The sequence below is a fragment of the Megascapheus bottae genome, chromosome 19, assembly GCF_031878675.1.
Source record: "Megascapheus bottae isolate mThoBot1 chromosome 19, mThoBot2.hap1, whole genome shotgun sequence".
In the NCBI taxonomy this organism is placed as follows: domain Eukaryota; kingdom Metazoa; phylum Chordata; class Mammalia; order Rodentia; family Geomyidae; genus Megascapheus; species Megascapheus bottae.
In genome coordinates this window covers 11812314-11829598 of record NC_143527.1, presented here as the reverse complement: position 1 = coordinate 11829598, position 17285 = coordinate 11812314, and the positions used below count along the sequence as shown (strand labels likewise).

General features: G+C 44.7%; 1 protein-coding gene across 2 annotated transcripts in view; it reads left to right on the top strand.

The window, feature by feature from the left end:
* Nucleotides 1-327: 327 nt before the first annotated feature.
* Nedd4l (NEDD4 like E3 ubiquitin protein ligase) overlaps nucleotides 328-17285 on the top strand; it is a 187707-nt gene continuing 170749 nt past the window's right edge. For both annotated transcript variants that reach the window (XM_090353032.1, XM_090353030.1), the window contains exon 1: nucleotides 328-398. The gene's annotated coding sequence lies outside the window, so the exon portion shown is untranslated. The remainder of the gene's footprint in view (nucleotides 399-17285) is intronic.

Genomic DNA, 17285 nt, shown 5'->3' with positions numbered 1-17285 from the left:
TTTTATAATATTTGAATGTACCTAGAGAGCTCCACGAGAGTTCTGTGGCTGTGTTCTTGATCCTCCAATGTGAAGAGTAATTGATGTTAATGACCTAATTTGAGTGAAGCTTGGGCTTAATTAAGCCAGATGCATCTGTTTCTACTCTCTTAACATTGTAGAGTTTTAGTAGTGCTTATTGTAAGGAGGGATTGTCTGTGGTTGATTTGATCTAAAGTCTGAGCACTCACTGATAAGCAGTCATAGACACTAATATTGGGTGAGGTGAGAAAGAGCCATCTGTTGAAGATTGGGGTCTAACCTTGTTGTTTTTCGCTTCCACAGGGAGAATCCCGCATCCTCAGAGTGAAAGTTGTTTCTGGGATTGATCTCGCTAAGAAGGACATCTTTGGAGCCAGGTATGTTTGCTCTGTGGGCTTCCGTACTTTTCAGACTGTGATGGAACCCATGACCTCTTGGAGTCTTCTGAGGCCACATCCAGGGGTCACTTGCAATGGTTGTTTCTGTGCCCAGTTGGGATACTGCTGGCCAGGGCTGTATTTGTCAAGGGGGCCTAACACAAGGTAGTGAAGGCCCCTTTGGGGCCTATTTCTGACTGGGTACACAAGGTAGTTAGCTGGCTTGCCTTCGTGTGAGCTGTCACATAAAGAAATAAGGATCTGGGGTAGATTAGTTCAGGAATATGTCTACCGTCATTTTAATACATTTAAGATCCGTGGAATCCATGGGTTCTGTGATAATGGATTCAGCAGCCTCAGGTCAAAAGTATTGGACAAAAGATTACCGCCAGGGGCTGGTGACTCACACCTGTAACCCTTAGCTATTTGAGAGGCTGACACGTGAAGATCATAGTTCTAACCAGCCTTGGTAGGAAAGTCCAGGAGACCCTTATCTCCAAAAGCTGGGTCTGTCTTGGGGCATGGCTCAAGTGGTAGAGTACCAACTTTGAGTGAAAGAAGTTGTGGGGGAGTGAGAGGCCCTGGGTTCAAGCCCCAGTACTGCCTCTCAACTCTCTCCCTCTCATTATTTTCTAGAGCACACAGTATACTGTCAGCATAGACCTCCTTTATGTTGCGTTAGGTTGCCCAGGCTCTGTGGAATGAGTTGTGGGACGTGTGTGGTGACAGATGCTACAGCACGCGCACACCTGCGGATTCTGATGCGTGTGTGTTTTGGAACTCATCCTCCACAGACATCCAGGGATGACTGCACTTTGTTGTTTTTTTTTAAAAAAAAATCTTAAGGAAACATAGAAGTGCATTCTGTTCCTAGAAACTTGATTTCCTTGCCACATACAATCCACATTAGGAGCTCTGGTGATTTGCATGCCATGGGGATTCCGGCTGTGGGGCCTGGGGAGGAGGCAGAAGGTCATGTTACAAGGTGGCCATGTGTAGGCAGAGCTGGGTTGATCTGTAGTCTTTGGGGCTGGTGATAGCGTTGCATCCTTGGCCAGAGACAGGCTAGGGTTAGATTCTGTTAGTCTTTATCTTTTGGAGCCTAGTGCAGCGTCTCATGGCTCGTCCAGAAGTCGTTATTGTAATACTTCATGAATTGGGCCCTCCTCTGTCTCTTCCATCCCCCCCTTCCCAGTTCCTTCAGCAAAATCTCACACTCTGTAAATGGCCTGGAAAGTTACTGCTGCTCACCTTGGTTAAGGCTTTTTGCTCTGCCTGACATCTGCTCATGTCTTTTCTGGCATCTCCCAGGGACCGGTTTCAGTGCTCATACACTTGGCCCTGGCCTCCGGCTGATGAGGATGGTGGGTCCACAGCCCTCCTCCTTCCTCCAGCCTCTTGTCTTGGCAGAGTCAGAGGGCTCAGAGGCCACACTCTGCCTTATTACTGACTCTAGGCTCAGGGACCTGGACCGTGGCTGTGGCTGATACAGTGACCTAAAGTCATTGAGTACAGCATGATTGCAGGGTGCTAGAGGAGGTACTCTTTTTCCTCTTCGCCTGGGCTCACCCTGTTTTGTCCCCAGCATCTTTTTGTTTTCTTTAGTTGTGGAGCTTGAACTCAGGACCTGGGTGCTATCCCTGAGCTAGCTAGCACTATACCACTTTGAGCCACAGTTCTTTTTTTTTTTTTTTTTTTTTTTTTTTTTTGTGGTGGTTAATTGGAAATCAGAGTCTCTTGCCCAGGCTGGCGTTGAACGATGATCCTCAGATCTCAGTCTCCTGAGTAGCTAGGATTACAGGTGTGAGCCACTAGAACTGGGCAGTCTTCAGCATTTTATAGAGTTTCTGGCCAGTGAAGGACACCTGCTAGCACTTCACACAACTGTGAGTGTAGAGAGGAGGTCAAGGGAAGCAAGCTCAAGGCTAGAAAACAGAATCATGGGCACTGGTAGACGGCAGGTGGATGCACTTTATACGGTTTATCCCATAGAAGTGCCCTCTCTTTCTGTGGTCATCTCATGGGTGCATGAGGCCATGCTGGGCTGAGAATGGAAGGGCCAAAGCCCGGGACAAAGCCCTTAGCATTAGGAAACAGGACAGAGCCAAGAACGTCAGCTGCAGAGAGGGCACACACAGGCCTGGTGAACCATCTTGGCCATTAACCCACACTAGGAAAAAGGGAAATCAAGAGTCAGGCATCAGTCAGGCAGCCAGCTGCCAATCAGGAACCAAAGCAGTTAGGAATCAGGCTACAGAAGCATCTAGAACACAATCAATTGCAATCACAAGCCTTTTCCAGGAGGCCTTGTGTGTATTTTTTTTTTGACAGGGCAGGGATGAATCCTGTTAGGCCACAGTCAAGTGCGCAGTTTGGGTAAGCAGTCCCGTACTCTTGTGTTATGTCTGGAGTGCATGCAACTGCGTATGGCTCCATCTGTTCTGTCCATGCTTTAGGAAGAGAACAGTACTTAGCTGGGCATCAGTGACTCAACGCCTGTAATCCCAGCTACTCAGGAGGCTGCGATCTGAGGAGGCTGTGATCTGAAGATTACAGTTAGAAGCCGCACAGACGGGAAAGTCTATGGGATACTTAGGTCCATTTAACCACCAAAAAGTTAGAAGTGGAGCTGTGACTTAAGTGGTGGAGCACTGGCCTTGAGTTGAAAAAGTTAAAAGACAGTGCCCAGGGCCTGAGTTCAAGTCCTAGCACTAGCACATGTGCTTGCACACATAAAGCAGATTATGTGCATATGCACACACATGCATGCACTCATGTGCACACACACGTGCGAGCACACACACACACATGCGTGCACACACACACACACACAAATGGAAATAATTATCTCCATTTGCTGGGTGACAGAGTTGAGAGATCGTCATTAGCCCAGTGTAGATGACAGGTAGGGGACCCATTAGTCTGGATCGCTGTAACTTTTGGTGCCATGCTCTTTTCAGTGATAGGCTGACACTTTTCTGGCCATGTTGGATCAGACGACCATAACCCAGATGGACAGTTTGGTATATGTTAGCAGATTTAAAGAATCAGCCACTGTCATGGATGGCAGTTGACTAGTAGTTTTTGAATTGGGGATAAATTCATCAATTATTAGATTTAAAATAGCTGTACTTTGCTAAGCAAGACCTGAACGTCTCTCTTTTCCACGTGGGATATCTTTATAGGTTTCAAACTGTGTTCTCTGTCAGCTAAGTTTAACCTTTGGTCATCGGTATCTATCCCTGCCAGCTTTTCCTTCTTGGTTGTGCTCAGAGCCTTCATTTGAGGTTACAGAAAGTGAACCTAAATCTTGGAAGCTATTTTTGGATATATAGCAGTGAGAACTAAGACACCAATTTCACAGTTCTTTGCTTTCCAAAATATAAAAAGGAGTAAGATATTTGTTTCACAGGACCTGTTTTTGCCCTGTGATCATCTTTCCTTTTGGCAGCTGGGGATTTGAAAATTTTAAACCCACATTAGCTGTAGGGCTTTCAAAGGACGTGGCACAAGCTCTTTCTATCTCGTAGTGACTGAGAGTCTTGGAACCTTAATATCATGAAATGGGACCAGCTCATTTCACTCTCTTCTATCTTGGTTTAAGTTGTTAACATTTTGCTCTCTTGGCTTCATCTCCCCACCCCTCAACTCCTCAGTATTCAAAAGTGAATTAAAGACATCATGACATTTAGCTTCTAAATACTGCAGCCCCCATCTGCACAAAATAGGAACTTACTTCTGGGTAACCACAGTGCTGATTTCATCGAATGGAAAGTAATTGCCTAATGGACACTGTTACCTTGTCCATTATCTGAATTTCTCCAATTGTCTCTAAAATGGCCTTCCAGCCAGTCTGTTAAAATTCACCTGTGAGTTATGTATTGCATTTAATTGGTAGGTCAGTTAGATACCCTTAATTTAGAATAGTTCTTTCCTTTTCCTCCTTTTGAAGTTGAATCCAATTGAGCTTGTGTGTGTGTGTGTGTGTGTGTGTGTGTGTGTGTGTGTGTATGCATGTATGCGTATGCGTGTGCTGCACATGTGTGCACGTGCCTGTGTGTGCGGGTGCATGCAAGAATGGGTGGTGGGCACAGTCCCCAGGTATTCTGCTCTCAAAGGTCCCAAGATGGATCCCTGGGGTGGCAGGAAGTGTAGAGACATTCTGATTTTTCTAATGACAAATTACATTATTTCCCTCAGATGCCTAACAAGCAATTGGTAAAGAGAGGATACATTTAATATATGTGTTGACATTCTACACATGCAGGTTTAAAATATTAATTTACCTTTTCTCCCAAAGTATTGGAAATTCATCATTATTATGAGGATTTTGGCTGTTCTACCCAAAACATCATACAAAAGAACTCTGAAACATGGAGGCTCTGAGTACCTTGCATCCCTTCTCTTCTATAAATCGAGGGCCTTGAGGTCCACAGTACAGACTGTGGGATCCTGTAGACCAGGTGGAACCCAGAGATGTGTGAGCATTTAAAACTATGAAATAATAATAATAATAATAAATTTAAAAATCCAGAGCCAACATTTAGAGGAGATTTAACGTTAAAAAATATATTTATCTAAGCTTGGTACTGTTGGTTCATGCTTACAATCCTAGCTAATCAGGAAGCTGAGATCTGGAGATTCTGAAAGCTAGCTCTGGTAGGAAAGTCTGTGGCATTTACTAACCTCCAGCAAGCCAGAAAAGGAGCTGTGGCTCATGTGGTAAGAGCACCAGTTTTGAGCAAAGTTGCTAAGGGACAAGTGAGTACTCTGGTCCCAAGTTCAAGTTCCATTATTGCCTTATGCACACAAAAATCCAGATTTCCAGGTTTCTGGAAAATATTACTGATCTAGGTACAAGGAACTGGTGCCTGTATGGATGAATGGAGAGGTCTTCTGGATTTCATTTAGGAAGGACTAAGCCCTTTAGGTCACCCAGCACCCTACACCTCCTCTCGTATTCTAGTGTCTCTCTGTGACAAGGCTGGGAACCAACACCATCTTTATCCCTCCAGGGATGGGTTTGTGTTTGATTTTGTTGTTAGCAGTTAAAAACTGGCTTCTCAGATGGGCGCTAGTGGCACATTCCTGTAGTCCTCGTTACTCAGGAGGCTGAGATCTGAGGATTCTGGTTTTTTGCTGGTTCATTACAGATAGCCTTCATGGATTTGTCTGCTTGAGCTGACTTTCAAACTGAGATCCAGAAGATCTCAGCCTCCTGAGTAGCCAGGATTACAGGAATGAGCTACCAGTACCTGACGTGTTAAAAACTTTTTCTTGGGGCCAGGAGTTTGGCCTAGTGGTAGAGTGCTTGCCTAGCATGCACGAAGACCTGGGTTTGATTCTGTAGTATCCCATACATAGAAAAAGCTGGAAGTGGTGCTGTGGCTCAAGTGGCAGTGCTAGCCTTGAGAAAAGCCCAAGGACAGTGTTCAGGCCCTGAGTTCAAGCCTCATGACTAGCAAAAAAAACCCCAAACAAAAAAACCTCAAACTTTTTTTCTTGTTCTTTTTCTTTTCACTTGCGAGACAGTAAGCCCCAGTATAGCTTATGAAACTTCTTGGTCATGCATGGTGAATTTTAAGGTCTACAAGTGAATGCAACTGTAAAAGTTTTGGTCTTAGAGAAATATATCCTCACTGCTCAGTGCATAAAACACGCGAATAACAAACAATTTCATTGATACACAGACAAGCTGATGTAGATACATAATTTAGTTTACTGTGTTGAAAATATTGCCTTTTCCTTCCTGAATATTTCTTAGACTTTGTGACCTCAGTACTGATAATGGTTAATAAAGAATTTGCAATGTATAACTCCTCAGTAAATTATTAAAAGGACTGGCATTCCTACTGTATAATATCGACACAACTGATAAAAATAAGCCCGGGCCCTTCACCTGTGCTAGCATTCCACAGGCATGCAGGGACGAATGGACTGAGGAGGTTTCAAGGTCCAATTGTATTTCGTGCCTTTCTTGTTCCAGACCCATGAGAATGGGCTTTGGAAGATGGGATCGACATTGTTTCGTGTCCCTGTTACTTGAAGATGCTCCCAATGAGGTCACATGGCAGGAAATAGAGAGGCATTTGGATGAGAAATTCTTTCAGGTTTGGAAATGACCAGGATGAATTTTCCAAGTCTAACCTAGTTTGTTCTCACGTCAGAGAACTTAGTATTGAGAACATCGGATGAGAGTGCGCTCTCTTGGAGTGACTCTGCCCAGTGGACTGAGAGATCAGGGACGTGGATCTAGTTGAAGTGATTTCAAACGCTGTACAGCTCGTGCTGAGTACAACTGTGTGCACAGTTTCCCCACTGTGGTGCTCTGAAACCTCATATGCTCTTGTAGATGAGCCAAGCCATCTTGTAGGACACGAGATTTGAACCACACTCAGGGATGTGCCATTTGGGTTGATTTGTCCTTCCACAGTTGGTTGGCTTGCAGTGTCGAAATCTTTGCTATTGTTCTTTCTCTGGAATGGCCCACCTGTCCCTGTGTCCACATGGAGACCTGAAGTTGTCTCCGTGTCTGGTTCTCACCCTCTTCTCTCTGCCCCTCCTGATATGTGCAGAAGGCATTCTGCCCCTGCCATGGGTTCATGTCTACATGGACGCCATCCCCTGCCTCTTGTCTTGAGCTTCTCTGAGCAGTTGTGTGAGTCTGTGGAGACCACCTCTTCCTCCCCTGCTCCTTACTGCACATGTGACCACTTCCCTTCGCCCTCTCTGCACAGTCTACTTCTCCTGACCTGCGGTGGATGCATTGCCTGTGTCCACCGCACAGACCCTGGCCTTTGCCCCCTGCCGATGCAGCTTTCTGTGTGGCACTTTCTGAGCCTGGGTGCTGACATTCATCTGAGCTTTTGTGCTCAAGGCTAATTGCTCTACTACTTTGAGCCACAGTGCCATTTTTGACATTTTGCTAGTTAATTGGAGATAAGGGCTGGCCTTGAACCATAATCCTAAGGTCTCAGCCTCTTGAGTAGTAGCTAGGACTGGAGATGCGAGCCACTGATGTTTTACGTGTGGGCAGACATTTATGATGCTAGATAAACATTCTGCTGTTGAACTACATACCAGCTACTACTGAACAATGTCCCAACCCTTGGTGGTGTTTTGTTTGAGACCATACTACATACATACATCCTGCATAGCCTGGGCTGGCCTTGAACTTGGTTCTTCCTCAGACTTCTGAGTGCTGGAATTACAGGCCTAAGCCATTAACCAGACTCCACCTCACATTCTTGAAACATGTTTTAAATCTTAACATAGAAATCGCCAGAAGTTCCCATCACATTATATTGAGATTCTCCTAACTTTAAGGTTAACATAGATGCCATATTTTTCAAGGAAAGCCCGGCTTTTAGGCTCTGCAGGAAGTCTCTGTGTGCCTTGCTGCTCAGGTGTATTGGGGAGGAGTTAGAGTGCCCTCTAGTGGTCAGGCTACCCGATGTATTTTTATTTTAGACATGGAAACCCATAAATCCGTTGTTATTCTTTTAAAGGAAAATACTCATTCAAATCACTTCTTGAGAGATATTCAAATCATTTTCAAGTGTGACATAGAGAAAAAGAGTCACTGTACTTTAAGAGGTTTCTAGTTTATACCTAGTTGATTTTGAAGTAGGCATGGCATACTATTAAATATTATTTCTTCCTTTTCTGTTTCTTTTCTCTGCTACAGTTTTCTAAAATTTTTAGATCATCAAAATATGATGTCACACACTTTTTTTTGCCAGTCCTAGGCATAAGCTCAGGACCTGAGCACTGTCCTTGGACTTTCTCAAGGCTAGAGCTCTACCACTTGAGCCTCAGCAACACTTTCGGCTTTTTTCTATATATGTGGTACCAAGGAATCGAACCCGGATCTTCGTGCATGCAAGGCAAGTATTCTACCAAACTCCCAGCCTGATGACACACAGTTTTAAGTATAATTAACTGAAAAAAATGGATTTTTTCAAATGAGCACTGCATTCCAGAGGCAGAATAAGTTGGAATTCATTTTTATTTTCAAATGTGGACAAATGGCAATCTTTCAGATTGTTTCAAAGAAAAGTTGTTTCTTCTTTGTCATCATCTCCTCTTTTTCCTGTTCCTGTTCCTTCTCCTTTTCTTCCTCTTTTCATCAATACCAGACTTTGAATTCAGGGCTTCATACTTGTCCAGCTGGACCTCTACCACTTGAACCATACCTCCAACTTGAGTTTTTGCAGATTATTTTGGAGATAGTCTCATGGACTTTTCTGTCTGAGCTGGTTTTGAATCGATATACTCCAGATCTCAGCTTCATTAGCAAGGATTATAGCTGTGAGCCAGTGGCACTTAACTAGATTAACAATCTTAAATTAGAAAAAGCAATATTGCTATAAGTAGCTGCCTAGTTATGTGTTAATGAATGGAAATGGTATAGTTCTTCTCCAAGGTATTTACATTTGCCTTTGGAATTTAAAAGATAATTCCTTTTACATATGGTTCTGAGGTTGTAGGAGGCTTCTGTACTAGAGAGAAGCTAATTAAGCAATCTGCCACTAAAAAATTAAGACTCGGAAGAGGATAGAAAGGTCTTTGACATTATTTTATATTCTCATCTCTTCCGTGTAGCTAACTTGGCATTTGAGGTTATTTTTCACATTGATCAAAGCAACCCTCAGAGAATAAATTGCAATAAGAGTTTTATCATTTTTATTTATTTTTTAACGGAAGGTTGCCTGATTCTCTCCCTGGTGCTCTTGAGAGGTGTGATTTGTGTCTTGATGAAGGCCTTGATGAGGCAGTGGGGTGCAGGGAGTCTTGATCACATCCCCAAAGTGGGTCTCTGGCAGCAAAGAACTTAAAACCAAATGGGGCCTCACACAGGTCTATACATTTTCAAAGAATCCTCATCCCTGCCCTTTCTCAGCCTGTGCAGGACTGTGGCTACCTGCCTGAATTTGGGGCCCTGGCACTGTCTTCCTTAGTCATTAGCTTATAGGCCGAGCCCCTGCGGGCTGGCTTCCTTTTTGTCTTATGAAATCTGCAAAAACAGACAGAAGCAAAACTAAGAAGAAAGCCATACATGTTACATGTTTTCAGATATTAGACTATTGATGTACTTTTTTCTTTCTTTTTATTAAAACTTTCTCCCAGAGCAAATAAGAGAATTGTCTTGGTTTTTCCAGTAGTCTAGGGATTGATGCATGTTAAATCCTTTTTATTTTTTCTGATTGGAAAATTGTTGGTTCTCTTGAGATAAAGCCTGATACTGTTAAGCCATTACTTAAATACAAGGTCTTATTGTTCATTTATTCTGGCAAATACCCGCATTTGAACTTAAGGCCTTACATTTATTTGCTCACCAGGGGCTCTACTACTTGAGCCACACCTCCAGGCTTGCTTTTGGTAATTTTGGAGATAGAGTCTTGTGGAGTTTTCTGCCAGGGCTGGCTTAGAACCATGATTATCTGGATCTTACCTTCCTGAGTACCTAGGATTACAGGTGTGAGCCAGCAGAACCTGGCTTATAGTTCATTTTTATTTACACACGTTTCCCTGGAAAAAAAACAAAACAATAAACAGTTAACAAGTCAATAAGCAAATGGAACGCCTGCAATGGTCTCAGCTGAGATGCTGTGAGGGGAGTGGGGCTGCATTAGACTGATGGGGAGGGAGGGGGGAAGAACTCGCATGTGCGCATGCTAGTTGGGTTGGCGGGCACTGTTCCTGACTATGGGAATGAGTGGATGGGCGATTGAACGTGTGTTACTGTCCCGGGTGAGGTTGTGAATGCTACAAGCAGAGCCTGAGGTTGACTTGATACAAGTTGCGTACATTCAAGACCTCAGCTAGAGAGCCTGCTGAAGAAAGGGGCATCTCTTCTTTCTTTTCCCCAGAAAAGAGACCTGGCCATCCGGATCATATGAATGGAAGGCCCCAGTCTCTCTCCCCAAACCACTTAGCTGGATCCCCGGAGTGTCCCCTCCAAGATTCAAGTGTCACCTCATGTGATTGTAATGAGACGAGGCATTTCTTGGCCTTGGCGCTAAGGCCAAAAAATACTCCCCAGGGCACAGGATTGGAGGCCTTTACAAAAGGGACTCAGGTTTGTCAGCTCAGCTACTTGGGAGGCAGAAACAGGGAGGACTGCATTTTGAGGCCAGCATGTGAAGCAAGTTATTGAGACCCCCATGTTGCTCAATCAGTACAACCTGGCACAGAGGCACATACCTATCTTAACATCCCAGCTATGTGTAAAGTAGGAGGAGACCAAGACTGTCTCAGAAACAACCGAAGGGCTAAGTGCAGAGCAGCGCCCCTTGCAAGTGTGAAGTCCTGAGTTTGATACCCTGTACCACTCTGGTGGAAAGAGAGTGGAAAGTGGAATGGGCCTGGTACAGAAAGTTCCTCTTTCTTGCTCTTCTGCTCTCTGCTAGGTGAGGGAGTGTACAGTGCTCCTGTTTAGAGGCTTTTGGCCTTGTCTGAGGCTTTAGACTGTGACAAGTGTTTGTCTTTCATTATAAATGAACCAGCCTAAGTGATTACTGTTATCTTCATTGTCGTCATCGTCTTGTCATGAGGATTGGCAGGCTTGGTGGTGTGAGTTCTTCCTGTGAACCTGGCTCCACTGCCTGTTCCCTTCATGGTGTCATCCAGAATCCTGGGGCAGCTTCCCCCAGCTCTCTCAGTCTTGTGACATTGGTTCAGATTTTTCATCAGATTTGGTTCACTCAAGTTTTAGTTTTCCATTAAATTTGCAATTAACAACAACAGTAAACTCTTAAGATAGCAACCTATCTAACTTGGGTCTTCTTTTTCTATCTTGTATTACTCATTTTTTCTTTTCTTTCTTTTTTTTTTGGGGGGGGGAGGAGCCCTGGGGCTTGAACTCAGGGCTTGGGTGCTGTTCCTGAGCTTCTACCACTTGAGCCGCAGTGCCACGTCAGCCTTTATCTTGTAGTTTATTGGCTGGCTTTGAACTTCAGTCCTCAGCTCCCAGCCTCCTGAGTAGCTAGGATTACAGGTGTGAGCCACCAGACTCAACCACTTTTATTTTTTGTTGTTTCATGGTGCTGGATTTGAACTTAGGGCCTCAACCTTCCCCGGGCAAATACCTCACCACTGAGTAAGACCTAATTTCCTTAATATATAGCGATATACAAGAAGACAGATAACCCAATTGAAGAATGATCCTCAGAGAATGCAAATGGGTGGTTGGCTCTGGGTAAAAGGAGTCCCAGTGGCTGTTACACAAAGAGAGGCAGTTAGCCTCACTTAACAGGAAAGAAACAGCCATTAAAATGCCAATAAAATGCAAGGTGTTCTTTGCTCTCTGCAGGGGTGTCAGGGGACTCACACACTTGAACTGTGGTTGCGGGCACTGTCTGCCTGCAGCCATTTGCAAAGCTTCATCAGAATGGACCCAACCGGACCAAGTCTGTCAGTCTACCCCACAGACAGAGTGTGGTGCTGGACAGACAAGACATCACTGTCCTTGCTGGATGTGGGATCTGTGTGTGGAAGCTGCATCCTTCTCCCCTTCCCAGTTCTCAAAGCCTGTGCGACTTGACCACTCAAGGAGCCCCTAGAACCATCCGCTCTCAAGCCTGCCTTTCTACTAGAGTACCATGAGCAGCTTCAAAGGTACATTGTTGCCAGGCCTGTTATCCTAGCAGTTGAGGACGGGGAGATCTGAGGACCACTGTTCAAAGCCAGTCCAGGCAGGCAAGAGAGAGACTCTTACATCCACTTAAACATCTGGGGGGGGGGACATGTTGGGAGGGGGTACTGGTGGCTCACACGTGTAATCCTAGCTACTCAGGAGGCTGAGATCTGCGCATTGAGATACTAAGGCAGTAGGGTCAGGAAACCCTGTGAGACTCTTCTCTCTAATAGATTACTCCAAAAAGCTGGAAGTGGCGCTGGGGCTCAAATGGTAAAATGCTCTCCTTGAGCAGAAAGAAGTTCAGGGGCAGAGCCCAGGTCCTGAGTTCAAGTCCTGGAACTATAAAAAAAAAGATACCAGAAGTAGAGCTGTGACTCAGGTGGTAGTGGAATACCAACTTTGACTGAAATGCTAAAGGATAGCACCCAGACCCTCAGGTCATAGTCCAGGACCAGCAAAACCAAAACTAAAACACCATTGTGGCTGGAGCCACCTCAGAGATCATGGTTCAGGTGGCCTAAAGCAAGACCTGGGTGAGCATGGAGTAAGCCCAGCTCTGCATGTGGGAAAACTGAGTCAGATAGGCTGTGTGACCTCCCTCCCCCTCCCCGGTACCCCAAGGACTTCTAGTGGCAAGGGGAGACTAGACCAGACTTCTATGCCCCAGCCTGTGCTTCTAGGCAGCACAGGGTGTGGGGGGCCCAGCCCAGCCTCCCTCTTCAGTGCTGTGACTTCAGGACCCAAAGTCTTTGCCCTTCACCTGGCTGATGACATCACTCTGGGGGGCATGGGCTGCATCTGCCTGCTTGCCTCTAAGGCCTGTTTTTGAATAACGGAAGCTAAGTAAATGTGCCCAAGAAGAAATGTGTCCCATCAGAGAAGAGAGTCTCTTCCCACACGTCATCAGTATCTATTAGTCTTTCAAGAGAAGGAATTAGCTGTAATAAAAATGGCTGCATGGCCTGATCCTCTTCCAGTGTGTCTTGAGTGGTCACATAGAGGTAGGGAGTTTGTATTTTTTAAAATTGTTTTGGCCGCTGTTCAGCCGTGCTGTCTTGAATGAGAAACCAAGCTTGACCTTCTGCCTCTGCTACCTTTGTCCTACTGCTGGACTGTGAACAAAGGCTGTTTCCTTCACCTGTCCAGGGCCCCAGACAAATGAAAGAGGCCTTCCCTGGGCGCAGTCACGCGGGAGGGTGCACAGAACCTCTATCCTCCTCTAATACACAGTGAGCAGCTGACACCCCCCGGGAATCTTTAAAATTATTCTCTAAAGAAACCATTCTCCTGCAAGTGCCTATTTTTAGACTTTATAAAGCCCACATCAGATTTTTGCTGCCTTTCTCTCTGTCTCTTTCTCTCCCCCTCTCTCTCCTCTAAGCCTGCTTGCTGTTTGGAAGGCAGCAGGCTCTTTTGTCTTTAAAATTCAATGCTGGTTGGCTTCTGTGCCTGTGAACAGTCTGGGGAAGTTTTCTTTTCTCATTCGAACCAAACTCCAAAACCACAGGTAATAACCTTTCCCCAGAGGAGGTGAGATCAATACAGCTGGGGGAAGAAAATCTCTCCCAGGTCTCCAGTGAAATGAACCCGAAGTCTACATTGGTATGTCTTAAGATTCGATTTGCTCCAGGCATCCTAAACCAGTTCTGCTGGACTCATGTAACCGTTGGGCTCTCAGGGCGGTTATCCAAATTCAGAGCAAGCACCTTGGACGATTTCTCTCCAAGGGAGCTGGCAGCCACAAGGCTCTCAGTTACCAGCTGCCCTAAAGAGGATTAAGTTGCTGACCCTAACTTGGTCAGCAGGGGATAATTTCTTCTTTCCAGTGGTTTGGCTCCTTTTTTCACATGAACCCTTGGCTGTCACTAAAGGCAACCCTGTGACTGTAAAGGCAGGAAAAATAAACAAAAGAAAAACCAGCCAAAGCCCCAGAGGCAGGGGTGAGGGCAGCGGTACCTCTTCTGTGGCTTAGTTTTCTTTGCTTGCCCCACACTTTACATCCTTCCTTTCTCACTTCTGTCTGTGGCCTGGGTCTCTTTTCTGCATTGGGTCATACAACAAAAGTTATGACTCTTGTGATTTTTAATTTCATTGATTAGCACTTTTAAGAACTCCTGTTACAGGAATATGTAGAATTCCCTTTAAAAAAAAAACAACTCATAAAACCGATTGCACTGGGCAACACAAAAAATAATGTCATTTTTCCAAGCTTCGGTAGCTCATGCCTGGAATCCCAGCTATTCAGGAGGCTGAGATCTGAGGATCTTGATTCAAAGCCAGCCTGGGCAGGAAAGTCCGTGAGATGCTTAGCTCCAGTTAACCACCAAAAGAGCCAGAAGTGGGACTGTGGCTCAAGTGGCAGAGTGCTAGCCTCAAGCAAAACTTTTCTGGGATAGCTCTCAGGCCTTGAGTTCAAGCCCTATACTAGCAAACACACTTTAAAGCATTTACCCCAATAGTGCTAGCGAAGGATATATGATTATATTCTTATGTAGCCAAGGGATTTACACACACACACTCTCTCTCTCTCTCTCTCTCTCTCTCTCTCTCTCTCTCTCTCTCTCTCTCTCTCTCTCTCTCTCTCTCTCTCTCTCTCTCTCTCTCTCTCTCACATCCAAGGGGTGGATTTCTGTCTGTCTGTCCTTATATATCCAAAGAATTAATTGTAAAGGATGAAGCGGTAGAAAAATAAAAAATAAGGTGTAAAGAATGTGACGTAGTAATAGAGTGCTTGCTTAGCATGTCTGAGATCCTGGGTTCGATTCTTTGGCACCACATAAACCAGGAAAAAAAAATTCTAAAAAATGTTCAACAAAAAAAAAAATCGAAATAACTTGTTAATCATGTCATTTGGTCTTTCTCATCTTATAAGGTGTAGATAACACAGAAATGGAGATCAGCTGAAGACATCTCCTTGGTTTTTGAGGTAGACTCTTGCTATGTAGGCTAGGCTAGCTTTGGACTCCCTGTGTAGCTCAGGCTGATCTCGAGCTTGTGATCCTCCTGCTTCTGTCTTGCAAGTAGTTAGAGTCCAGGCATACATTGCCTTGGCCTGCCTGTGAGATGATATATTAGTGCTTCAGCATCTTTCCTATCCTTGTGTGTAGGGTCCCATGAGTGATGTATAGTTCTGTAATTGTCTCAAACAAAAGGTTGAGAAGCGATTAAATCTACGTTGCTACTGCAATAATTAGAAAAAGGTTGGTGTTTGGTGGAGAAGATAAAACTTTATCTACTTATTTGAGTGAAAACTAATGCCTGGTACCCACAGCCAGTCTTTTGGTTGTATTATTTCTACCCCATCCTCTGTGAGGAATAGAACTTATTCTTTAACTGCTGTGCCTGGGCCACTGCTGACCGCAGCTCCCAAGATGTTTAAATGCCACTCGTGTCCCTGAGCCCTGGCCTTGGACACCTATGGAAGAGGCACGCTTGGTGTTTGTGTCCTCCGTGGCATATGGGAAGCCATTGTGTTGCAGAATTGTGTCGCAGTGAGTGAAGCTCGGCGCTCAAGCTCAGATCTGGGGTACTGCTATTTCAGAATTCAGAGGCTGCTTCTTTTTATTTGGTTCCTGGAACTGAAGTTGGCTGAAGGCTGTCAACAATAGAATTAGAACATTCCTAAGGAAGACTTGGGCCTTATTATAAAGCAGCTTAAAAGTTTATTGGCAAGACGGGCTTCTTACAAAACAGTCCCATTAAGTTGGCCATAAATAGGTTTTATTTATTTTTAATTTTATTTTTTGTTGGTCACAGGGTTTGAACTCTGGGCCTGGGTGCTGTCCCTGAGCTTTTCAGCTCAAAGCGAATGCTGTACCACTCGAGCCACAGCACTACTTCTGATCTTCTAGTGGTTAATTAAAAATATGAATCTCAGACTTTACTCCCCAGGCAGGCATTGGACTGAGATCATCAGATTTCAGCCTCCTGAGTGGCTAGGATTACAGGCATGAGCCACTGGCGCCCAGCCATAAATATGTTTCATTTTTAATTTTATTTATTTATTTCTAGTCCTGGGGCTTGAACTCAGGGCCTGAGCACTGTCCTTGGACTTTCCTCAAGGCTGGCACTCTAACACTTGAGTCACAGCACCACTTCTGCCTTTTCTATGTATGTGGTACTGAGGAATGGAACCCGTGCATGTCTTCCTACATGCTAAGCCAGCACTCTACCACTAGGCCAAATTCTTGGCCCCATAAGTATGTTTTAGACACAAAGAATTTTCTTTCTGCTCGCTGGCTTCATTTCTGTTTGTTTTAAATATTTGAAGGTGGATATTATCATGTTTGAGTCCAGCCTATGGCCTTGGGTATGCACTTGTGATTAATTGACAAGGTTTTTAAAGCACAGAGGCTGAGAAGAAAGCAAGGCCAGTGTATGTGTGAATGTACTGGGGCAGGGGGTAGGGCGTGGATAGGGAGAAGGTTAAATGTGGATGGTGTTTCTTGAAAATCTATTTTATAGATGAGAAATTTCTTTGGACAATTTTATATGTCAGAGTATACAACTGAATTGTTCTAGCATGTATTTATACTAAATATAAATGAGATTCGTGGTGTGTGTGTGTGTGTGTGTGTGTGTGTGTGTGTGTATGTGTATGTGTGTACACATGGGCACATACGCATGTGTGCTCCAGTGCAGGGCTTGAACTCAGAGCCTGGTGCTATCCCTGAGCTTTTTTGCTTAAGGCTATTGCATGCTCCACCACTTGAGTCACAGCTCTGCTTCTGGCTTTTTGGTTGTTAATTGGAGATAAGTATCACGATTTTCATGCCAGGTTGGCTCTTCAAACCATGACCCTGACCCACAGACCTGTGGGTTCCAGACTAGCTAGGATTCAGATTCTAGCTAGTTCCAGGCACTAGACTAGCTAGGATTATAGGCATGAGCCACTGGCACCTGGCCATACAAATGAGATTCTTAATTGTGCAGTTGTAAATAATATACTGGAGTATATAGGGACATTTTCATAGAGCAAAGTTCTGTTATTCTCCAGGCAAGTGTTGCTACCCTGGTAGAAAGATTTGAAATTTGTACTGCAGCTGGGCACAGCTGCCTGTAGATTCCTTAGTGTATTCCTCCCTGTAGCTCATTAGAAACCACAAGTATCATGTAAGAGACAATCCCAGTGATAACACTTCAATATGAACTTTCCAGATTCTTTCTCCACTTGCTCTGATAATTCTCACTCAGATTGGCATCTGTGTTTGAGACCCTGTTAGAACTGATGTGTTTCAGGTAGGCTG